The following is a 22,454-nucleotide window of genomic DNA, read 5'->3' as shown; positions in this document are numbered from 1 at the left end:
AATGTACTTAATTTAACTACCTTGCTAAAGGATATTTATTTTTTAGAAAGTCAAGTCATGACTCAAGTACAAAACAAACACGTTAAAGATTTTATTTAACTTGTTCATTAATGAGAGAACTAGTAAGATGTTTTAATTGGTTCAAAGGAGAATCCAAAGAGGAAATAAAAATATAATAAGCCCAGTAGGACTGCTGAAATGAATTTGCTTAGTAGACACAAAACTGGCAAAATCGGCCAATATCCACACAGTAATAATTTACATTTAGGACTTTAGAGTGTACAATTTGTATCTGTGTGGACAAGAGTCATCTACATTATCTGTTTCCCTCAATTTACATCATTATAAAGTCTTAAAGAGCGTGTGGACTACGTTGAACACCCCATTAAGTGCAGACGGGTTAGGGGGGGACCTGTTTCAAAGTCTTGCCACAGTGTTTCCTGACACCCTGTTCTTGGATACTTGGGGTAGTTCCAATTTTTTGCTGTTATTAAAACAAAAAGCCAGTGTGTCTTTGAACGTGTTCATTTTTTTTCTTTCCTAAATAACCTTGATTCTATAGGATAACATACTAGAAGGGAGATCAGAGGGTCAAAAGAGATTTTGATTCTCAGTTCCCGTTGCCAAGTTGTATAAGCCTTTTTCCCACACATGGAAAACAAACCCCACCCGTGTCCCACAGCAGAAAATATCACTTCCATCAGCTCCTAAAAAAAACCTCAAACTTTCTTTTCCAGATGCCTTCCCAGCCACTCACTTTTCCCTCATGTTCACTGGTGAGAATGAAATCTGGAGAATTGGCTGATTTGGACCAGTTGAGGACTCTCATCCCTTTGCTGGGGAAGGGCTCAGCCGCCCCCCCCCCCCGCCCCCGCCCAAGCCCAGAGCCCCTGAGGTCAGCACTCTGTTAGTAAGGAAGCAGGGGGTATCCTTTGGGCCCAGCCAGAGCTTGTTTAGGCTGCTACTGGCCGTATTTTCATTGTTTTCCTTCTTGTTTTATTTTTGAGAAGCGTGGCGTTTCTATCCACGGCGCTAGGATTCAGGAAGACTTTCTAGTTCTGCCTCTGCGGATTGCTAAGGCTTAGACACCGGATCGCCCTGTTTCTGAGGTTTTCCATTCACTGAATGCACTTGGGGTGAAGACCACGGGGTGATGGGTCAAAATGAGGAGATGCATTTTAAGATCACTTTCAACTCTACAATTGTAATGATTTTAAGTTTGCTGATCATGTAAGGAACTTTCTGCAGGAAAGCAGCCACCCCCCCCCCACCCTCCCAATAACCATGATGACAGCTTGATTACAAAAAACCATTCTGTCGACCCCCACTTGTTCTAGGAAGTTGCTGGCCACAGAAAACCCTCCGCCCTTTCCTCTTTTGAAATGTCCCCCAACTGCTCGCGGGCCCGCCTTGCAGCCAACCGAGGATGGCCAAATGTACTGGAAGACCAGCGAGTCTCCCTTCACCCCACTAATCCTACCCTTGCAGATCAGTTTTCAAGGAGACAGTATTTCCTTCTTAGTAAAACGTACTCCCTGACACCGTTGAGCCCCCGCCGAAACAAGGGTGGGGGCAGAAGGGCCCTCTCCGCAAGTTTATGTGTAAATCAGCTTTGTTAATACTGTCTTGGACCCAGATTTTTCTTTGACACGTGTGGGATGTGTGTCTGTAAGAATAATTCCCTTACCGCGTGCCTACTCCCTGGATATATGTGGGTTCACTTTGATTACGGTGTTGGACTACCGTGGCTTCTTAGAAATCACCAAGAAGCCATGGTTTCGGGGTTTTCACTCAACTCTCTAATTAAATTCGGTGACTTAGTGAGGGACAGCTGACACCAAAATGGATTAAAATAAAAATGCCAAGGGCAGCGCTCTCCTGGCTTCCGCCCAGAGTGTGTCTGATGAGTTCCATGCATGCGTAGGGCAGACTGATGACGGACCCATCAGAGGCTGGGCTTGCAGCAGCTGTCCGGCAGGGCACACAGGGAAAAACAGCTGTCCGCTTTATTAGGAAGGTAGAAATGTTTGCCAGTGGGTTTGTGGAACGGGTACACTATTGGGTCTGTGTGATAATTACCACTGTAGTTTTGCCTATTTTAAAATTAATTCATCCATTTCTCAAGGCAGCACATGCCCAAGATTTAGGGATATAAATTCAGCTAACCACAGAATAGATTTATGGTATGCCAGCCCTGTGATTAATGTTTTTCTAGGTGCCCGGAGTAAACACAGGCTAGGACAGAGAAGGGCACTGCTGGCGAGGACCTTACATGCTAGTGGAGAGCCCAAAACGTGAATAAATAAATAATGTCAGATATCCAAAGTGTGAAGTAGCTCACTGAGGCTTGGAGTGATGAGTTAGGGGTGCTGGGAAGGTAGGAAGGACCAGTAAGTGTAAGGGGCGGAGTTGGGCAGGAACCAGGTCAGGCAGGGCATTAAATGTGACAGGTATCATGAGTATGATGGGTGTCGTTGGTGGATTTCAGCAGGGGAGTGATGCCTCTGTTTTTAAAAGATGTCTCTGGAAAGTGGAAGAAAGACTGAAGGCTGTTGTCATGGTAGGTAGTCTCCAAAGATGGCCCCCAGTGATTCCTCCATTCGCCTGGAGTCTGGGCTGGCCTCGTGGCTGCTTTGACCTATAGAAGACAGTAGAAGAGATGTTCTGAGACTTCGAAGCCCAGGCGTTAAGAGAACTGCCAGCTTCCACTCCCTTCCTCTTGGAACACTAGCTCTTGGGCCCAGTCTACACAGAGAGGCCACATGGTAGAGAATTGAGGCCTACAGCCCAGAGTCCAGATGAGAACCCAGCCAACCGCCAGCACCAACCGCCAGCCAGGCTGAGTGAGCCACTTGGACCTTCTGCCCACAGATGCCCATGGCCCCAGCAACATCGCATGACTAGAAGAACCACCTCCCTCAGCTCAGGAAAACCTAAGAATTGCAAGATTTAATAAATTGGTCTTGAAGTAGCTTATTTCCTAGCAGTGGATAACTGAAATGGGGGCAAGGGTGGAAACAGCACACCAGTGAGCCAGCTGTTGGAGTCGTTTAGGCCAGAGATGATGGAGACTGCTAGAATGAAGACAGTAAGTAGTTAGATTCAGGACACATTTTATCAGTGTAACCTTCAGGCTGGACTGTGAGAGAAGTCAGTAGAAAAGCAGTGTGGCTCCTTGCCTGGCTCTCCTAACTCCGGACGGCTCCCTAGAGACAACTATTTAAAACTCTTAGCTCTCTCTTTGACAATGAGGGCCATATTGCACCAACTGCTTATATTGGTTCGGGGAAGGTTGTTTTGTTTTGTTTTGTTTTAATTTTTTTATTTATTTTTGAGACAGAGACAGAGTGTGAGCAGGGGAGGGGCAGAGAGAGAGGGAGACACAGAATCCGAAGCAGGCTCCAGGCTCTGAGCTGCCAGCACAGAGCCCGACGCTGGGCTCGAACCCACGGACTGTGAGATCATGACCTGAGCTGAAGTCGGATGCCCAACCGGCTGAGCCACCCAAGCGCCCCTGTTTTGTTTTGTTTTTGAGAAAGAAAATAAGATCAAGTCTTTGAATTGAAAGAATCTTCTTTAAAAAAAAAAGACATCAACACAAAGGAAATTGAAAAAAGATTTTTTAAACGTTTATTTTTGAGAGAGACAAAGCAGAAGCGGGAGAGGGGCAGAGAGAGAGGGGGAGACACAGAATTCAAAGCAGGCTCCAGGCTGTCAGCACAGAGCCCAAGGCAAGGCTCGAACCCATGAACTGCGAGATCATGACCTGAGCCAAAGTCGGATGCTTAACCGACTGAACCACCCAGGGACCCCGAAGGAAATTATTAACAGATGTGACCACCTCGAAATGCAATAAAAAACCAAAATTTCTCTACCCTGAAACACACCATAAACAAAAGATAAGCCATAATGAAGAGAAAATATTTGCAAAATATAAAAAAATCTCCTGCCCTAAATACATAATAATATGCAAACAAGTATAATAAAACACATAAAGTAAATATATAAAATAAAGAATATATAAACAATTCTAAAGAAAAAGGCAATAGAAACACCATGAACTTGCTCCAAGAATTTCACATCACACTGCTGTGTCTTGATGCCTCACTCTGAGATATTTTCTCATGTGGCCTCATCCTCCAGTAGATGTGCCCAGCTTTTGCAGCATGGTGGTCTCAGTTCCATTGTGGTCTCTAATCCAGAAGATGAGAGGAGGTCACTTCAAGGCCACTCGAAGAAGATCACTTTAACCTGGAAATGTGTCCTTTAGTCTGGAAGTTTTTCTTGCATTCTTTCTTGGAGAGCTAAATTTTCCACAAATGTATTTTCTCCCAAAACATATTAAAAGGGTGGCATTTCTCTGTCTCTCTCAAAAATAAAATAAACATTAAAAAATTAAAAATATTGCCAACCTTGCACTGGTAGAAAACAAAACTTGGCTCTGTATTCCTGTATCAAAACCACTTAGCCCTTCATTTGTGAGAATATAGAGTATGTGAAGATAGCAGTCAGAGAAATCATGAATCCACTTTGTGCATGTAACTAGCCAGGAGAGAATCTGTAAGGTCAGGTCACACCCCCCCCCCCCCCCACACACACACACCATAGCCAGCGTGTCACTTGCCATCACAAAGTGAATCAGCCACCTGGAGTACCAAATGTCTTCTACCGAGGATATGAGTGCATGGATTGGACAGAAGACATGAGAGTGTGGATAAGAGCATTGGTGAGGTACCCAACTCATCGCAAGCCACCAGGAATTCAACACGGAGGGATGGCATTAGTTAGGCATCCCTGTGATCTGGTAGTTATTCTTGCATAAAATGGAGAGCACGTTCATACTCCTATTACTAATTCAGAGGACACAGACAGCAATGTAAGATCGAAGTTAGAACCCCCTAAACTCTGCCAAGCGAATGACTGTTTTCATGTACTTTGGTCTGAGCACGTGATTAGTAAGTACACGACAGATCGATGCAGGCAGATCCAGAAGAGACCATCCTTTTATTCTGAAATCGTATCCTACCCATGCCTTGAAGTAAGTACTAAGTGACGGATCTCGTCTTCCCTTGGATCAAAGAGAAGGAGCTCTGAGAGCAGAAAACACGGCAGGAGCTACTGGGGTCCGTTGGCTCTTGGGATTTGCCAGGTAAGGGCAGAACATGGTGACAGCCCAAACAAAAGCATACAAAAATATAATGGACTTCTACTTAGCAATGAAAAAGAATGAACTGCCGTTACACCTGGTGATAAGGATGAATCTCACAGACACACTGAACTAAAGAAGGCACCCTCTGCCCCTCTCTCTCTCTCTCAAAACTAAATACACATTAAAAAAAAATGTAGGGGCTCCTGGGTGGCTAAGTTGGTTAAGCATTCGACTCTTGGTTTCGGCTCAGGTCATGATCTCAAGGCTTCGTGGGTTTGAGCCCTGCGTCGGGCTCTCCGTGGGCAGTGTGGAGACTGCTTGGGATTCTCTCTCCCTCTCTCTGCCCCGTCCCCACTCGTGCTGCCTCTGTCTCTCTCAAATAAATAAATAAACTTAAATAAATACATAAGGGGGGGGGGGCACCTGGGTGGCTCAGTCGGTGAAGCATCCAGCTTCAGCTCAGGTCATAGTCTCGTGGTTCGTGGGTTCCAGCCCCGTGTCGGGCTCTGTGCTGACAGCTCAAAGCCTGGAGCCTGCTTCAGATTCTGTGTCTTCCTCTCTCTCTGCCCCTCACCCTCTTGCGCTCTGTCTCGCTCTCTCTCAAAAATAAACACTAAAAAAAAATTTGTTTAAGGCAGACTTTTATCAAAGAATACGTTCTTTGATAGTTCGATTTTATCTGAAGCCCTGGAAAAGATAAGTGTAATCCATAGTGACATAGATCAGTAGTTGTCTGAGGCCTGGGATGGGGGAATTGATCGGGAAGGGGCACAAGGGAACCTTTTGGGGAGATGGGAATGTTCTATATTTTGACTGTGGTTACATGGGCACACACCTTTGTTAAAACTCATGGAAATGCACACTTCAAATGGAGACATTTTATTGCATGTAAATTATACTTCAAAAAGTTGACTTAAAAGAAATATACAGGGCTTCCATTTCCAGACAAGATGAGTCAGTCGATTCCACCCTGTTGCTTCCACTTAAAACCCAAAACTTGACAATATATAGAAAGCAACTACCAGACTCCTTTGACGGTGGAAAAAAGGTGAACTGGCGAGACAACTTGGGTCTCAAGGGATGACTTAGCTGGGAGTCCTCACGGGCTTTACTGCTTCCTAGATCCCAGCCTGAGCACCAGAGAAGGTGAAACCGAAGACCATTACCAAGCACAAAGTCCTAACGAAAGCCCGTCTTCCGGAGTCAAAGGGCTGGGAGGGACAGCAATGAGAGACATTCCTTTTGACAATGTTTGCCTTTCTCCAGGTGAACACCATGAAATAAGCCACAGCCCTCCCTCTCCCAGCAGGCTTTGGGGAGACAGACTGGTGTGGGGCTTGTCCACCACCCCTGCTGTGCACTACCGGGTAGGTAGTCCTCTCTCTCCTTACCGGCGACGACTGTGATGTGGAGGTCCATCAGTCAGCCCCATTCTGCACAAATGTGATCAGCGAGGATCCCCTGCCCTCCTTCCCCGTCCCCAAGGGAGTGTTGTGACTGAAGGGTGGAACCCTGTTGCTATCCTTGCTTAGCACTAAGCAAAGCCAACAAAGAGGCAGTATCCACCCCCACACAGCTAGATTGTGTGGGGCGGGTTTCAGAGAAGAGGGAGCTGTAGGAAGAGATCCTTTGAATTTGCGTCTGAGGTCCAGGGCATACCCACAAGTGAAACCCCCCCCCCCCGGAATTAGCAGCAAAAAGCTTTGAGAACTGAATTACGATGTGGAATACTGTACAGTTCCAGATCGGCCTCTGGGTAGCACACAGCAGGACAGACCAAAATAGTGCCGATTCGAAACTACATTGGTATTACATCGACATTCAAGCTCACAGAAGACCACAAGAGTGAGCCGTGGTGTTCATTCTGAACTTGAACAAGTTGAATGCGTACTAAAATAGATTCAAAAGGGAACCAGTGGGAACATAATACCCAAAAAGTCCAGGATAAAATAAAACATTATGCATCATACCAAAAGCCAGAAAAAGGCTGAACTGGAATGAGAAAGGGCAGTCAACAGATGCTAACATCAGGGGCCTGGCTGGCTCAGTCGGTAGAGCATGTGACTCTTGATCTCAGGGTCGTGAGTTCGAGCCCCATGTTGGGCGTAGAGCCTGTTTAATGAGAGCAAAACCAAAAACCAGATGCTGACATCAAGATGACACAGAAGTTGGGATTATCTGACAAGGATTTTAAAGTAGCTATCCCCAAAAAAGGAGAAGAAGAAAGGGAGAAAAAGAAAAGCTTCAGCAAGCAACCATGAGCATTCCAGAAACAGGAAAATAGAAAATTTCAGCAAAGAAAAAGAAGATATAAAGAAAAACCAGATGAAAATTGTAAAACTAAAAAATACAGTAACAGGACCAACAAACTTACTGATGGACACTGTGAGCCATCGGAGATGACAGAGGAAAGAAGCAGTGACCTTGAAGATAGATCACTAAAACTTTTACAACTTGAGCAAAGAAACCATGAATGAACAAAATGAACAGAACTTCAGGGGCCTGTGGGAAAATACCAACATCCGTGTATGTCACTGGAATCCCACAAGGAGAAGAGGAGTGCGGTGTAGAAAATAGACTAAAATAATAGCTGAAAGCTTCCCACTTTGGGCAAAAGACATAAACCTACGGGTTTAAGAAGCTGCGTGAATCCCAAACCAGGAAGTCATAAAAATCCTAAAATAGTGTGCACTAACAGCCAAATAGAGTCATAGAGACAGAGTTTCCAAGGTTGGGGGACGAAGGAAAACAGACATATTTGGTCAAATGTTACAAACTTCCAGTTACAAGATGAGTAAGTTTGGGGGATCTAACCTACAGCATAGTGACTATCATTAACAATATACTGTATTGTGTACTTGAAAGCTGCTAAGAGAGTAGATCTTCAATGTTCTTTGCTAGCCAGAAAAAAAAAAGTAATTATGCAAAACGATGGAGATGTTTACTAACCCTATTGTTGGTAATCATTTTGCAACATATAAGTATGTCAAATCATCACGCTGTACGCCTTAAGGTTACACATTGTTACATGTCAATTATATCTCAGCAAAGCTGGACAAAAGAATGAGGTGAAAAGTAAAAAGGTAAAAAAACCTAGAACAGAGTATCTAGGAACTGTGGGACATTTACAGAAGGTGTAACGTACACAAAACAGGAAAACTAGAAGAGAAAGCAGAAGACTGTGATGGCTTACGTTTTCCAAAATTAATGATAGATACCAGACCACAAATGCAGAAAGCTCAGAAAGTACCAAGCAGGGGCACCTGGGTGGCTCGTCGGTTAAGCGTCAGACTTCGGCTTGGGTCATGATCTCCCAGTTCGTGGGTTCGAGCCCCGCGTTGGGCTCTGTGCTGACAGCTCAGAGCCTGGAGCCTGCTTCGAATTCTGTGTCACCCCCTCTCTCTGCCCCTCCCCCACTCACACTCTTTCTCTTGCTCTCAAAAAATAAATAAAACATTTAAAAAATTAAAAAAAAAAAAGAAAGTACCAAAAATCTACACCTAAGCATAGCATATTCAAATTTCAGGAAAAGAAGGGTGTGTGGCTGGCTCAGTCAGAAAAGCATGCAATTCTTGGGGCGCCTGGGTGGCTCAGTCGGTTAAGCGTCCGACTTCGGCTCAGGTCACGATCTCGCAGTATGTGAGTTCGAGCCCCGCGTTGGGCTCTGTGCTGACTGCTCAGAGCCTGGAGCCTGTTTCAGATTCTGTGTGTCTCCCTCTCTCTGACCCTCCCCTGTTCATGCTCTGTCTCTCTCTGTCTCAAAAATAAATAAAAACGTTTAAAAAAAATTAAAAAAAAAAAAGAAAAGCATGCAATTCTTGATCTCAAGGTCATGAGTTTGAGCCCCACATTGGGTGTGGAGACTCAGAAAAGTAAACGTTAAAAAAAGAAGAGAAAAGTCAAATTGCAGGAAAACAAAGAGAATATCTTGAAAGAAGCCAAAGTGGGGGGGGAAACACACCTTACCTATTGAGGAACAAGGATGAGAATTACATTAGACTTCTCATCAGAAACCAAGCAAGCAAGAAGAGAGTGGAATGAAATATTTAAAGTGTTGAAAGAAAAACACCAGTCTAGGAGCACCGGGGTGGCTCAGTGGGTTAAGCGTCCAAACCTTCACTTTGGCTCAGGTCATGATCTCAGTTTGAGAGATGGAGCCCTGAGTCGGGCTCTGCGCTGACAGCCCGGAGCCTGCTTGGGATTCTTTCTCGCCCTGTCTTTCTATTCCTGCCCTGCTCGTAGAGGATCTCTCTCTCTCTCTCTCAAAAAATAAACTTAAAAAAAAAAAAAAAAGTAAAAACTTCAACTTTGTGAAAGAATGAATGTTCTTCATTCTTTCTTCATTCTGGTTCTTCATTCACCAGAAACAGCCAAAACGTTCCTCAATTGGTGAGTGGGTCAACAAACTTTGTTACAGGCAGACAATGGAGTATTATTCCCCAATAAAAAGAAACGAGCTATCCAGCCGCACAAAGACCTAGAGAACCCTTCAATGCCTCGTGAGCTTGGGGAAACAGAGATCTAGGTCATTGGAGGGCTGGAAACAGAGGTCCTGAAGCCTCAGGAACCAGGGGATTCAACTTCAGTAAACATTCCTTTTGAGGAACTGCCTACATGGTGATGTCCATTCTCCTGGAACGAATCCTGAGTACAAAAGACTTTCCGGCACAGCAAGAACTCGGCCTTTTCCCTCTGCTCTGGAAGGATCCTACCTACTCAGAGACAGTAGCAACTGGGAGGCCCCACCGAGAACCCTAAGGAAAGGGCGAAGGGGGGCCAACACCTGCTGTGCCTGCTCTTCCCCTGGGGCCACCTTGCTTCCCCGAGATCTACCCTTAGCTGAATCTGTAGGAAATTAGGGTGTACGTTTGAGTCAGTGTGCTGTTCCGGGGGATCCGGTGTTCCCACAGCCCTGCGGCGGCGGGTTGGAGAGCCATCAGCTTGAAACTGGGAAGGAAGCAGAGGTTCCGGACAGGGAGTGACGCTGCTTTCCAACCAAGCTCTGCTGTAGCACAGCCCATCAGAAAGGAGACGTCTGAGTGACAGGCTTGAAAGATGTCACTTGGGGCCCCAGCCGGGGCTGTGGGGCCTCTGCAGCAGCTGGACATTAGGAAGGCATTTCTTAGAGGCTAGACACGGGGTGGCCACAGTGGCAAACACGAGGTAAGTCCAATGGCGGGGGTCACTGGGAGTTGGGGGCGTCCAGAGTGCTGGAGTTGTGCCCCTTCATGCAAGGGGCCCCTATGGAGCATTCAAGGCCTAAGGAAAGCTAGGCAGCCGTAGCAGCAGGCGAGGGGGGTTTGACTCCTAAACAGGGGCCCAGGGTTGGGGCCAGCCATGCGTTTGTCATGTGCTTCTGCCCCTGGGCCTGACATCTCTATCCTCCGGGCTGAGTAAGGCTGGGCGAAGGATGTCCCATCGCATCTGAAGCCCAGAGAAGGTACAACTTCCCTAAGATACACAGCATGTTATAACTGAGTTAGGCCTAGGACTCAGAAGGCATGGCTCCCTGTTCCAGGCTGCCTCCCTCCTTCCCTCCCTCATTCAACCCTTCCTGGGGATGCCCACTGGCTAAATCATTATATGACAGCTTGTCCTATGATACACACTGGGTTCCACACGGAAGTTAGTCCAGAAACCTCGTTCTACGCCTGGCTCCCAAAACAGCCAGACTCCACGACAGGCATTTGCTTCCTTTTTACCAAAAAAAAAAAAAAAAAAAAAAAAAAAAAAAAAAAAAAAAAAATTAATGTGACTTAGAAGTATTAATTCATTACTGTTTTCCTTTTCCTATTTACAAAAGTATAATTTTGTGGCATTTAGTTTATTTTTTTAAATTTTTTCATGTTCATTTATTTTTGAGAGAGAGACAGAAACAGAGCATGAGCAGGGGAGGGGCAGAGAGAGAGGGAGACAACAGAGTTTGAAGCAGGCTCCAGGCTGCGAGCTGTCAGCACAGAGACCAACGCGGAGCTCGAACTCAACAAACTGTGAGATCATGACCTGAGCCCAAATAGGTCGCTCAACCGACTGAGGCACCCAGGTGCCCCGCATTTAGTTTATTTTTGACTGCCACCATTATATATGTGTGAAGTCCAATAAAAAAATGTCACAATCTGCTTTTTTTTTCTGCCCATTTTCCTTATTATTCATTTTATTTCGTGATTATTAAGGTCAATAATTATGTCGCATAGGGGCAAGGGAGGGAGGAAATGGCTGTTGCACAAAGGCTCTATGCCAGGTTGTGATCAGCCCTGACCTTTCCAGAAACTTCACGCTGACCCCATGAGATGGGCTTTTGTAGCCCGTTTTACAAGGGAGGATGCTAAGTGGCAGAAGGGGGATTCAAACCCAAGGTCGGCCTGACTCCAAAGTGCACGTCCGAAATGCCAGCAAACGTTGAGATCCTGCCGGAGCAAGGTGTGGGGAGGTGGGTGGTCAGGGACGGCTTCTCGGAGGATGCGGCGGCGGGAGAGATGCCCACAGGGGCGGGCAGTAAAGCATGAGGACATGTGAAGAGTCAGGGAACGGGCACTTCCAGCCTGAGCTCTGTCACTCCCTGGCTACATGGCCTTGGACAAGTCCTATCTCTTCCGAGGCCTTGGTGTTTTCTCTCTGGAGTTTTCAAAGACCCAGGGTTCCACAAATCAGACCAAGACACTGAGTGTCTGGGCAGTGAGCTTGGCTGGTGAGTGAGCTTGACATTACCCTGCCCCATGTCTAAGAACTGGGCCCCCAAGTCCCCCTGGCCCAGCCCAGCCTACACCCTTGGAGGTGACCTAGGACATGCCCCCTTCTTGCCTCTGATGTCAGGGTCCTAAACCACCAAGTAGGATTATCCTGTTGACCTCCAAGGGTAGTTGTGAGAATTAAAATATCAATAGCTGATACGTATCGGACAATCCTTATATGCCAACGCTGTGCTAAGAGTTTTACACTGATGTTTCTCAATAAATCTTCCCAGCACCTCTGTGAAGTTGTTATTCTCACTGACAGATGTGGCAACAACAGAACCAGAGTGGTGATATTACTTGCCCAAGGTCATATCTCTGTCCTGCTTAGCTTGGTGCCTGTCCCGCAGGAAATGGTAACTCCATCGGAACTAGTTCTGACACATGGGCCCCACACTGGCATCTTAACATTTCTGGAATGAGGATGTTGTCCCACAACTGATGTCCGAGGAACATGTGAGTCAGCGGGCGGAGGGTGACCAGGGGACTTCGCTGTCTGCTGTCCGGTTGTTCAGGGAGCTGCAGTCAAGCCTGATGGAATTTTACCAGATTGGGTCCTTAGATGTCACTTGACGTGACTTCTAAATTGATGCCGCGTGGAAATACAAGGCTATGAAGTATACAGAAGGCTATGGCCAGACAGGCAGTACAATTGGAAGTACAACGTGCTGAATGGACCCAAAGAAAGTTTAGACTCTGGATGTGAAGAACTTTGATCCGATCACCAAAGGAGACGATTTCATAAATAAAAACATACTACTGTCAGTCTTTGAAGGGCTTTGATACGCTTTTGTCATCAAAAAAGCTCTTATTTAAATGGGTATCATATTTTCCTTGAAAAAATGACCTTCCTATTGATGGCGCCATAGAGCCAAGAAAAATCCAACAAAGCAGTCGTGATGCTTCCGGTTGTGAGCAACAGAAAACCCACTTCAAACTGGCTGGAAGTGACAAAGGCGTATTGGCTCCCGGTCATGAAAAGCCCAGGGCAGTTGGCTTCAGGCACAGCTGGACTGGCGGGAGGAAGCGAACGGCAGCAGGTAGATCTCTCGGCTCCCAAGCTCTGCCTTCTCTGCCGCGGCTCCAGTCCCCGTGGAGGCAGAACGGATGCCAGCGACGCCAGCCGTCAACCCTCCCAGGTTTTACGCTTCCAGACTCCTCAGCATTTGGGACCAAACCTGAACCTGACGCCGTTGGCTGGCATTGGGTCACATGACTACCCTGGACAGCTCAGGGAACGGAAGGTAGGCATTGCCCCGTCTGGTCACCTTCCTCCCAATGGACTCAGGCATGGAGTCCACTCCACTCACTGTACCTGGCCAAGGTGGAGGAGGGAGGCTCCTCCCAAGGAAACTTGGGGGCTGCTACCCTAAAGACGGGAAAGTGGATGCTGGGTGACCCCCAAGTAGCAGCCGTCCTTGGAAGGCAGTAATTACCGGTGAAAGGAAATTTCGGAGAGGTGACTTCTACCAGATCATCCCCCTGACAGCTCAGGTGACCCCAGAAAGAAAAAGCACCACTGCCAGAGCCCCCATCAGAGCGGGAAGAGCCCTTGGAGGTCCCTGCCGAGGTAGGATTGGGAAGCTAGAGGAGGGAAGGACTGGTCCAAGGCCATAAGACGGCCCATAGTTGGGAATGAAACCAGAACACAAATCTCGGGTTTCCTGGTTCCACACCCAGTGCTCCCAGCTGGCCTGTGAGGGCCAAAGGGGGCTCTGGAAGGGGACCTCAGCTGGTTCATCACTCTTGGATGAGAAGCCCCTCCACCTCTCCCGAGAGTTTCTCCCAGCAGCCTTAGTGGAGTGTCTTTAACAAGTCTCCTGGGGCACCTGGATGGCCAAGTCAGTTGAGCATCAGACTCTTAATCCCAGGGTCGTGAGATCGAGCCCTGAGTTGGGCTCTGTGCTGAGTGTGGAGCCTGCTTAAGATTCTCTCTCTCTCTCTCTCTCTCTCTCTCTCTCTCTCTCTCTTTCTCTCTATCTCTCTATCTCTCACTCTCTCTCTCCCTCTGCCCTTCTTCCCCAACTCGTGCACTCTCTCTCTAAAATAAAAATAACAGGGACGCCTGGGTGGCTCAGTTAAGCATCCGACTTCGGCTCAGGTCATGATCTCGCAGTTGGTGGGTTCAGGCCCCACATCAGGCTCTGTGCTGACAGCTCAGAGCCTGGAGCCTGCTTCAGATTCCCTCTCTGCACCTCCCCTGTTTGTGCTCTGTCTCTCAACAATAAATAAGTGTTAAAAAAATTAATAAAATAAAAATAACAATAATAAAAGTAAATGAAAAATAAATAAAAAGCCTCCTGCTCTCCCCCCGCCCCCACGGCACTGGGGTCTCCCAGTCTGCCTCAGATGGAAGGGTGAGAAGTGCCCTAGATTTGCTCAGGCATTCTCTGTCATCGATGGCGCTGATCTAAGCCCTTGATCTTACGTAAAATGCAGGAAGCACAGCCCCTCTTCCAGCTCCAGCTGTCCCATCCTTTCTGGAGCTTCTGGACCCCCCCGCCACCCAGCCAGGCTGGGCCTTTATGGGTCTTCCGTGGCCCTGGGCCGGACCCGATTCTAAGAAACCTTCAGTGTGTCCACATATTGTGTTCAAAGCAGGACACCTGGTGAGCATGAACCCACCAGCCAGGCTGTCTCCAGAACTCCTCTGGGGGAGGGGCTTGGACGCAGCAATCTCATGTGGGTGCGGGAGGGGGCCTGCCTTTAAGCCTCCTTTGCATAGTAAGCAACTTCTATCCAGAAGATGCATCTGTTTGGCTGGCAGAAGGGCTTTTCTGATGGACATGAGGAGGGGGTTAAGCACCCATCCGTCCACCCCTTGGCGCCACCATGGTCATCATCAATTTAGATTAGAGGAAGCCTACCTTAACTCGATGACAGGGTGCCAGTGGTGGGAATCCAAGTCCCTTAGCGGGTGGGGAAGATGGGGTGGGGCGGGGTACAGGACGAGATCTTCCCTAGCACGTCAGGACTTTGAACAAGGATCGCTGAGGGCTGTATTTATGACACAGAAAGCTGTCAATGATGTAAGTGAAAAGGAAAAATATGAGAAAGTACATATATATATATATATATATATACACCATGAGTGTGTGTGTGGGTGGGTGTGTGTGTGGGGGGGTGCGCGCACGCGCGTGCAATAACTAAGAGCTCAGGATCTGGAGCCAGATTGTCTAGGTTCAGATCTCACTTTCACCTCTTCCTTACCTTGGGCATTTTACTTAAAACTCTGTGCCTGCATTGCTTCTTCTGTAAACTGGGGCTAAATCATAGGGGTAAGAGGAGGATCCCATGAGATAAACCAGGTACGGTGGAGGCAGGTCCCGGAAGACAGTAAGGGCTCAGACGGTGACATCCGATAATCTCGTTCGTCCCCTGAGCAGGGACCCCGTTCTCAGAGTGCCGGTGGCGGGGCGGGCCGCACCCTGGCTCCGGAACCGGGGCTCCCCGCCGCTGTCGGCCCCCCATTGTTGCGCCTTCCTGCTCTGCGAATCCGCCGCCGGGGGCAGCTCGGGGCCGGGGCAGGGGAGCATCCGGCCCGGGCGCCCTCCCCGCGCCGTTCTGGGCGCTCCGCCAAGCCCCTCCCGCCGCCAGCGCCCGGGGACAGAGCACTGGACTGCGAGTCCTGGGGCCTCAGTCCTACTCGGCCCAGCGTCTCTGGCCACCCGGAAAACAGCGGAAAAGCCTACCCTCCAGGGCCGCCCGCGGGTTAAGTGAGATCGCGGGTGCACCGGGGCGGGCACCTGCCCTGGCTCCCCACCTTGAGCACGTCTGTCCTCAGATACTGTCTTGCTCGCGTGGACTTTGAGAATGCTGCTCGCCCGCCCCCCGGGGTGCAAGGGGGACCGATGCAGCTCCTGGTGTCTGGGCCTGAGTGAATTTCTCAGAATATCCTGCCTCTGCTAACCCCGCTCAACCTCTCCCCGGCACAAGGCAAAAAGTGGGTGAAAGGGCTGGGCAGCTTTCCCAGGCTGGCAGCCGGCAGAGACCAGGATCTGGAGTCCTTGCATCCTGGCTCTGCTGCTGAATTGCTGTGTGACCTTGAGCAAGGCCTTCCCTCTCTGAGTCCCAGCCTCCCTCCTCTAATGGCACGGGAGGACAGGTGTGGCCCCTCACCCTGGCTGCCCCGCTGGCTGCCTGGGGCACCACGGGAAAGTAGTTTGATCCCCTGGGCTCAGTTTATCTTTTCTGCAAAATTGTTGTGCCCACACAGATTCAGCAGATAACACCTGATCTTGAGATGCCTCTTTCTGCTGCTCTCTGCCCCGTTTCTCTGCTCAGAAAGCGATTTGAGTCTTCCAAAGGGGAACCCCAGCCTCAGGATTGTCCCTCTGCACTGGGCAGGACCACGTCTGGCTTTTGATATGGGTTCTCCCCACCCCCCAGCCCCAGGAGGCAGAGGGGCTTCTGTGGCCACAGGTTGGCTTTCAGTGCTGATGGTGCAGGAGTGAGCCACCCGTCAACAGAGGAAGTTTACTCGGGATTTAAGGAATGAGAAGGAATCGGGGCTTACAAAACCTGTTCCTAGAGTACCCTCTTGCTGCCTTCCTTCCCCCTGCTCCCTTTTCTATCTGCCCCCTGGTCTTGTGGACTGCCACAGAAACCCCCAAACCCTCTCTGTTATGCCGAACGGTTGATCTGTTCCCAGTTTCTATGGGGGCAGCGGGGGTTGCTTGGATACCCCCATAATCGCCATCAACCCTTTCAAAGCCGTCCCAAATAAAGTCACTCCCAAAGAAATCTTAGGAATATATTGTGATTTTGTAACTGCCCCCCATAACGCCTCCCCCCAAGCCACTCTCAGCCGAGCTTCTGTTCTCACATTTACCCTAATTCATCAAAGGGCTTAGTAGGGCAAAAAGTTCTTCCACCAAAAAAGTATCACCTTCCAGGGACAGCCGCTGGGAGTATAAAGGCACATTTCCCCATGTGATCTTCACTAAAATTCCACCTTTTGGGAAATGCTGTTCCGATTTTTGCAGAAGTGGCTGGAACTGGAAGGTAGGACTGTCAGGCACCACAGCCCGGGCTCTGGAATGTCGTGTCTTTCCTTCTCTCCAGTTCCCCCTCGCCCTAGGTAGGTTCAGCTGGGCTGTGTGCCGCACCCCAGGGCACAGCTGCTCCCCCTGCCCGAGCTCTGGTGGTCACAGCTGCCTGGCAGACACCCCAGACGGAGACCTGAGGTCCTTGTTAATGTCATTCTCCATATTCCTTCCCATGCTCTGCCCTTCATGCATGTGGTGGGACTACGCCTTTCTGTCCCCTGAGATTGGGTGGGGTCATGTGACTAGCCATGGCCAAGGAAGCGTGAGAAGTGACATCTGTCACCTCAGGGTGGGACATTATTGCCAGGTGGAGACCCCGTGACTACTGACAGCTTTTGAGATGGTGGCTGCTCCATTGCCCTGGGCCCCGGAATGGGAAGCGGTTGAGAGCCCTCCAGCCCTATGTGGACATGCCATGTACATGAGAAATAGTGTTAGGAGCCACTAGGATGGGGGGCTGTTTGTTAGTGCAGTGTGACCCAGCCTACCGAGACTGGCAGAAATCTCCAGAAAGCAAAACCAAAGTGGAAGGGAGAAACAGTGTGGGGGACATTCTGTCCCTAAAGACCTGTTTTGTGTTCTTTCACGAGATGGTCAGTCTGGTGAGAACACAGAGGAGACTTGTTATTTATTATTATTATTTTTTAAGTAATCTCTATACCGTGTGGGGCTCGAACTCACAACCCCAAGATCAAGAGTCGCACGCTTTCCCAACTGAGCCAGCCAGGCGCCCCAGAGGAGTTTCTAACACTCACAGGTCCTAGAGACAGGAGGCAGGAGGCACACAGGCCATGCAGGACCTGGTGGAAATACACCAGGGTAGGCGGGAGGCAGAAGACAGGAGGGGGTGTGGCTTGGACCATGGCATTTATTGGGGTTTCCATGGGAAAGGCAAGACAGGGCAAGGCGGACAGTTTAGGATTGGCTAGTTTGAATGATTTCGGGGGGCTCTGAGCTGTATGGGTGGTCTCTGTTTGCCTGATAGTGATCGAGGAGACGAATACTGCCTCCTGGGGCTCACAGGCCTGAGAGAGGAGGTCTGGCACGGGTCTAGAATACCAAATGCCCAAACCGACTCTACATGGTGCCCCAGGACCGGCAGGGACCGGGGTGACACTGGGCTGGCCCTTTGTTGGATCTTAGCACGTTGGGCATGAGCGGCTGAGACGGATCACTGCCCACCCAATATCCATGTTCCCCCTTTTCCTTCATAACAGAACCCCAGTGTTACCTGGCAGCGTGCCCAGCCCGCGGACTCCATTCCCAGATCCGCATGCAGCTGTGTAGCTGTGTATCTAGATTCTTGCCTAAGTAAGTTGAGGTCTGCTTCCAGGTGGGCTTCCTGTAGGAGGCTGACCCAGCGGGAGGTGTCGTTCTTGTCCCGCCCCCTCCCTCCTGCCGTCTGGACTGTAGCTGTCGTGTCCGCAGCACTGGCCGCCGTCCTGGACAGTGTAGGTCCTACGCAGTGAGCGTGACAATTGTGAAGGGCAGGGAGACGTGGCATAGGATGAATGCTTCACAAAACATCCTATAAAAACGGACTCCCCGGGAAGGTGTGCCACATGTCTCACGTGGTTTGGGGCCCAGCTAGAGAAGGCCCGTGGTATCAGGTACGTCACAGAAGGGCCTTGACAAGAGGGATCTCTGGGCAGGTTGAGGGGACTGGGATCATTTTCTCCAGGAGCAACTGGACAGCCCGGGGAGTGGGGCTCTGAACATGCCTTCTAGAACTTTCTTCACCTTCATTTCTGCCCCAGTCCCCCAGACCTCCACCCCACAGCCATCCCCAGGACTACTGCTCTGCCAGGCAAACATTCGTCGTAGGGGGTGGTTTTCCCACCTGGGTTTCCATGCAGGTTGCAGAAGGGCGGCCAGGATGTGAGGCAGAGAGAGCTGCCCAGTGGGGAGAGACCCCAGCTCTGCACTGACTCCACCGTGAGCCAGATAAGCACCCCAACTGTACTCAGGTTTCCCGTCTATAAAATGGGGCAATAATACCAGCCCCACGCCCCTCCCAGAGTGCTGGGGGATCATCCTCCTCTGTGCGAGGAGGCAGGCTGGAGGCAAGGGTCAGGCAAGCGTGCAGTCGGGCTTTGTGGGCTAGTCTCAGTCCCAGGAGGCACAAGGCAATGACACATGCGTGGGTGGTCAGGAGCCCTGGCCACGTGTCTGATGGACTTGGGGTCAATAGTGTGACCCGCCACTCGCACGAGCCTGAGCTTTCTCACGTGTAAACGGGGCATTATTCCTGTAGACAGGATTAAAGTAACGGATGTGAACCACTTAAAGTGGCTGGTGCACAGAAGCCCTCAGTGACTGGTGGGTCAGCCCCACCCCTGGTCTTAGTGGACACCTGTCATTTTTATTGGCTGCCCTATTTTCAAAGCCCCTTCCCGTATCAGATGAGTCCCCCACCTAATGATGCTTCCAATAGAGGAGCCCCAGTGTACCAGCATGCTTTGCGGTGAGGGCCTGGGCACATGACCCAGGTGCGACCAGCCACAGGCCCCTGCACAGACCTTTGGAGGAATCCGTGACCCAAGGAGGCAGGGGCACATAGGCCCATTCTGGTGGTGCCTCCGTCCAGTTTCTGGAGTCATCAGGGACAGAGGTCTGCAGGGACTGACCACGGCTGGGTGTCAGCGGGATGGGCTGCCCGCTCAGTGCCCCACGCAGGGGGCCGAAGCCATGAGAACTCCAAGCTGGGCCCTCTGACTCTTCTAGCCCGTTGGCTCCCCAGTGGTGTTCGGTAAGTTCCTTTCCTGCTTAAGTAACCCGCGGCCGGTCTCTGCTGACCGCAGCCACAAACCCCCGCTGGCTCTGCTCCCCGCGCCCAAGTACTGACCCTCCCTTTTGAGGCTCTTCCCTGAATTGCTGGCCTTCCCTTACCCCAAGCTCCCTGTGTGTTTGGTTGCTCTCTCTGTGCCTCCAGCCAGAGCCTGGCTGGAGCAAAACCAGCTTTTGCTGGGAAATCCCAAGAGGAGACCCAGGCCCAGATCTGGAGTTGGCACCAGCACCTTTAAGGATACACATTCGCAAGGGGAAAGCATGCAGGTTTTGGGTTCCAATCCCCGTTCTGTGACTTCCTGACGGCGTGACCCTGGCTCCACGGCCTACCCCTGAGCCTTGGTTTCCTTTCCTGTTACAACACTCTGGAGGTCGCTTTTTGTTAGATTTGGGGGGGGTCAGAGGAGGTCGGGGAAGGGAAGCCCCGCACCCAGCGTGTTGTTGGTATGGGACTGAGAAGAAACTGGGTCAGGAAGACGTGGCAGAGGGTAGCGTTCGTGTAATTCATGTCAGAATCACCTGAGAGGGGACTCAAAGGCAGATTCGTGGACCCCACTCCCAGAGTTGGATGTGGCGAGGCTGAAGGGGCCCCCGGGATCTGTATTGTTAACACATGTCCCCCCCCCCCAGAGGTCTGTGCTGCCAGTGGCGGGGGCCACTGCTCTTGGGAAGCAGAATGGAGGGTGGTGAGGGCCCATGTGGCTGAGCCAGCACAGTAGTGGGGCCCCTGACATTGGTTTCACTCTCACCAGAAGCTTCTACAGTAACCTTCTCAGGCAGAGTCCAACTTGGACTTATGTTCCAGAAAGGATGCAGGGAGTTTCTGCAGGGTTCATCTTTGATCACATTTACAGCAGTAATGGATCCTTTTCTCACTTCAGCAAGGCAGTAATCCGATAACATAGATACTAGAATGGTCCAAGTTTAGTTAGCCCTTCCCATGAGCCAGGCATTATGCAAGTACTTTATCTGTGCTGATAAATACAAGGTGAAATTTTTCTCCTCATCTCTCAGGTGGGGAAACCGAGGCCCAGAGAGGTAAAGTCACTTGTGTAAGGTCGCGTGGCCAGAGTAGGGATTTAAATCCAGGCAGAGTGGGATTCCGCATCCATACAATAAGATACCACCTTGGGGTAGTGTGAGGGCGTTAGAGGTTGGGGTCTCCGGCAGGTGCCTGTGTTTCCAGGAAAGGGACCGGCAGGTGCCTGTGTTTCCAGGAAAGGGGCTGAGGTGGTGGGTGGGACCAAGCGGGGTACAAGTGCGAGGGAGTGTGGGACATCAGCCTCCTGGACCTCTGACTCCCTAGGGCCGACAGCTACCACCTCAAACTTCTATGGCCAGTTGCTCAGGAATGGGAGACTCTGAGACCAGGAAGCTTTGTTCAGTTTACAGCCAAGGTCTGGCCTTACCACTCAGGCTGTGTGGCCCTGGGCAAGGTACTTCGCTCTCTAAATCTGGGGGCCGCTGGGAAGAATCGGAGATGCCCAACATGCAGAGGAGCTCCACAGACAGCTCTGCCAGCCAGCATTCAGTGGCGTGGGTGCAGCGGCGGGGCCCCGCCATCCAGAGTCCACGCAGAGGGTAGGGGCCCACAGCTGGTGCTTCTGTCTGCTCAGCAGCCATTCCTCCTTCTTCCAGGAAGAGAGAGCACCTGCCTTTTCACTTGAGCCAGATGACTTGTGTTCCGGTAACTTACAGCCAGACTGATTCCACGAGGAAGTCAGAAACTTAACATGTGCTGAGCGAGCTGGGTCTTAGGCTGGCAACATCTAACCCTCAGGATGAGCCTGTAAAGCAGGTACCGCTACTTCTATCTGTAGATGTGGAAACAGAAGCTGAGACAAGTGTACTACGTGCTCAACGTCACAGATCTGGGCCTCAGATCAGATGCCCCAAGGCAGCCCATCTGTTAAATAAGGGTGAGCCACTGCGTTTGTAACTGATAGAGGGGCATTCGTTTGTTCGTTCAGCAAACACTTCAAAGAGCCTACTGTGTGCCAGGCACGGTGCTGGGCCCTAGGGACAAGAGCCCCACAGGCCGGGCCCCTGCCCTCCCGGAGCGCCCATTCCAGACGGCACAGAGGTTTCATCCCACAGGCTAAATCCAGGTGGCAGTGGCTGTCTGCGACATCTAGGCTCCGCGGGAACGGCCGGCAGGGCGCTGTTAGGGGGTTTCTGAGCGTACAGCTGCATATTGGGATACCCGTGTCTTAGACTTTTGAAGATTGTTCACACGCATGTGTAACAGCAGAACTATATCCTGGTCGGAGCACAAGTTCCCGTTTTTATCCTGAAAACAGCCGCTATAGATCTAGTAACTAGGCCCTGTCCTCAGGGAGCTTTGGGTTCAACTGGCAGCCTGACGTACACAGGAAGAGTCTGACCCGGAGCTCAGAGGCTGGGAAGGCCCCACGGATGCGGGTGACCAGGGTGCCCTCCTGGAAGAGGAGTGGTCTGGTGGGGCAGGGGAGGCGTTCCAGAAGTAGCAGGCAGGCACAGGTACGGACGTGTGAAGTGTACGTGAGACCGGGGGGGGGGGGGGGTGATTCCGCCTGAAAAGGCAGTAACGGGACAGGCTGTGGAGGCCCCATGTCCGGTCTGGGAGTTCAGTCCTGACCCTTTGGTAGGGAGCCCCTGAAGACTGTGGGCAGGGGCATGACCCCGAGAGATCCTCCCGGGTAGCTGGATGCGGGGAGATGTGGGAAAGGGAGGTGGCCAGAACACCGCGGAGCGGAACGA

The 22,454-nt window shown here is 50.4% G+C and overlaps 1 long non-coding RNA gene and 1 other non-coding gene across 2 annotated transcripts; one reads left to right on the top strand and one right to left on the bottom strand.

Moving 5' to 3' along the window:
- Positions 1-1,300: 1,300 nt before the first annotated feature.
- On the bottom strand, positions 1,301-15,329 carry LOC122237235. Its single transcript, XR_006215538.1, has 3 exons — positions 15,091-15,329; positions 14,748-14,898; positions 1,301-2,638 (listed from the first exon to the last, which is right to left on the bottom strand). It is a non-coding gene; the product is annotated as an uncharacterized LOC122237235 (long non-coding RNA).
- TRNAK-CUU lies at positions 7,183-7,255 on the top strand. Its single transcript has one exon. It is a non-coding gene; the product is annotated as a tRNA-Lys (tRNA).
- Positions 15,330-22,454: the final 7,125 nt, after the last annotated feature.

Source organism: Panthera tigris, chromosome A3 (genome assembly GCF_018350195.1).
Source record: "Panthera tigris isolate Pti1 chromosome A3, P.tigris_Pti1_mat1.1, whole genome shotgun sequence".
Classification (NCBI taxonomy): Eukaryota; Metazoa; Chordata; class Mammalia; order Carnivora; family Felidae; genus Panthera; species Panthera tigris.
This window is presented reverse-complemented; position numbering and strand designations above follow the sequence as displayed.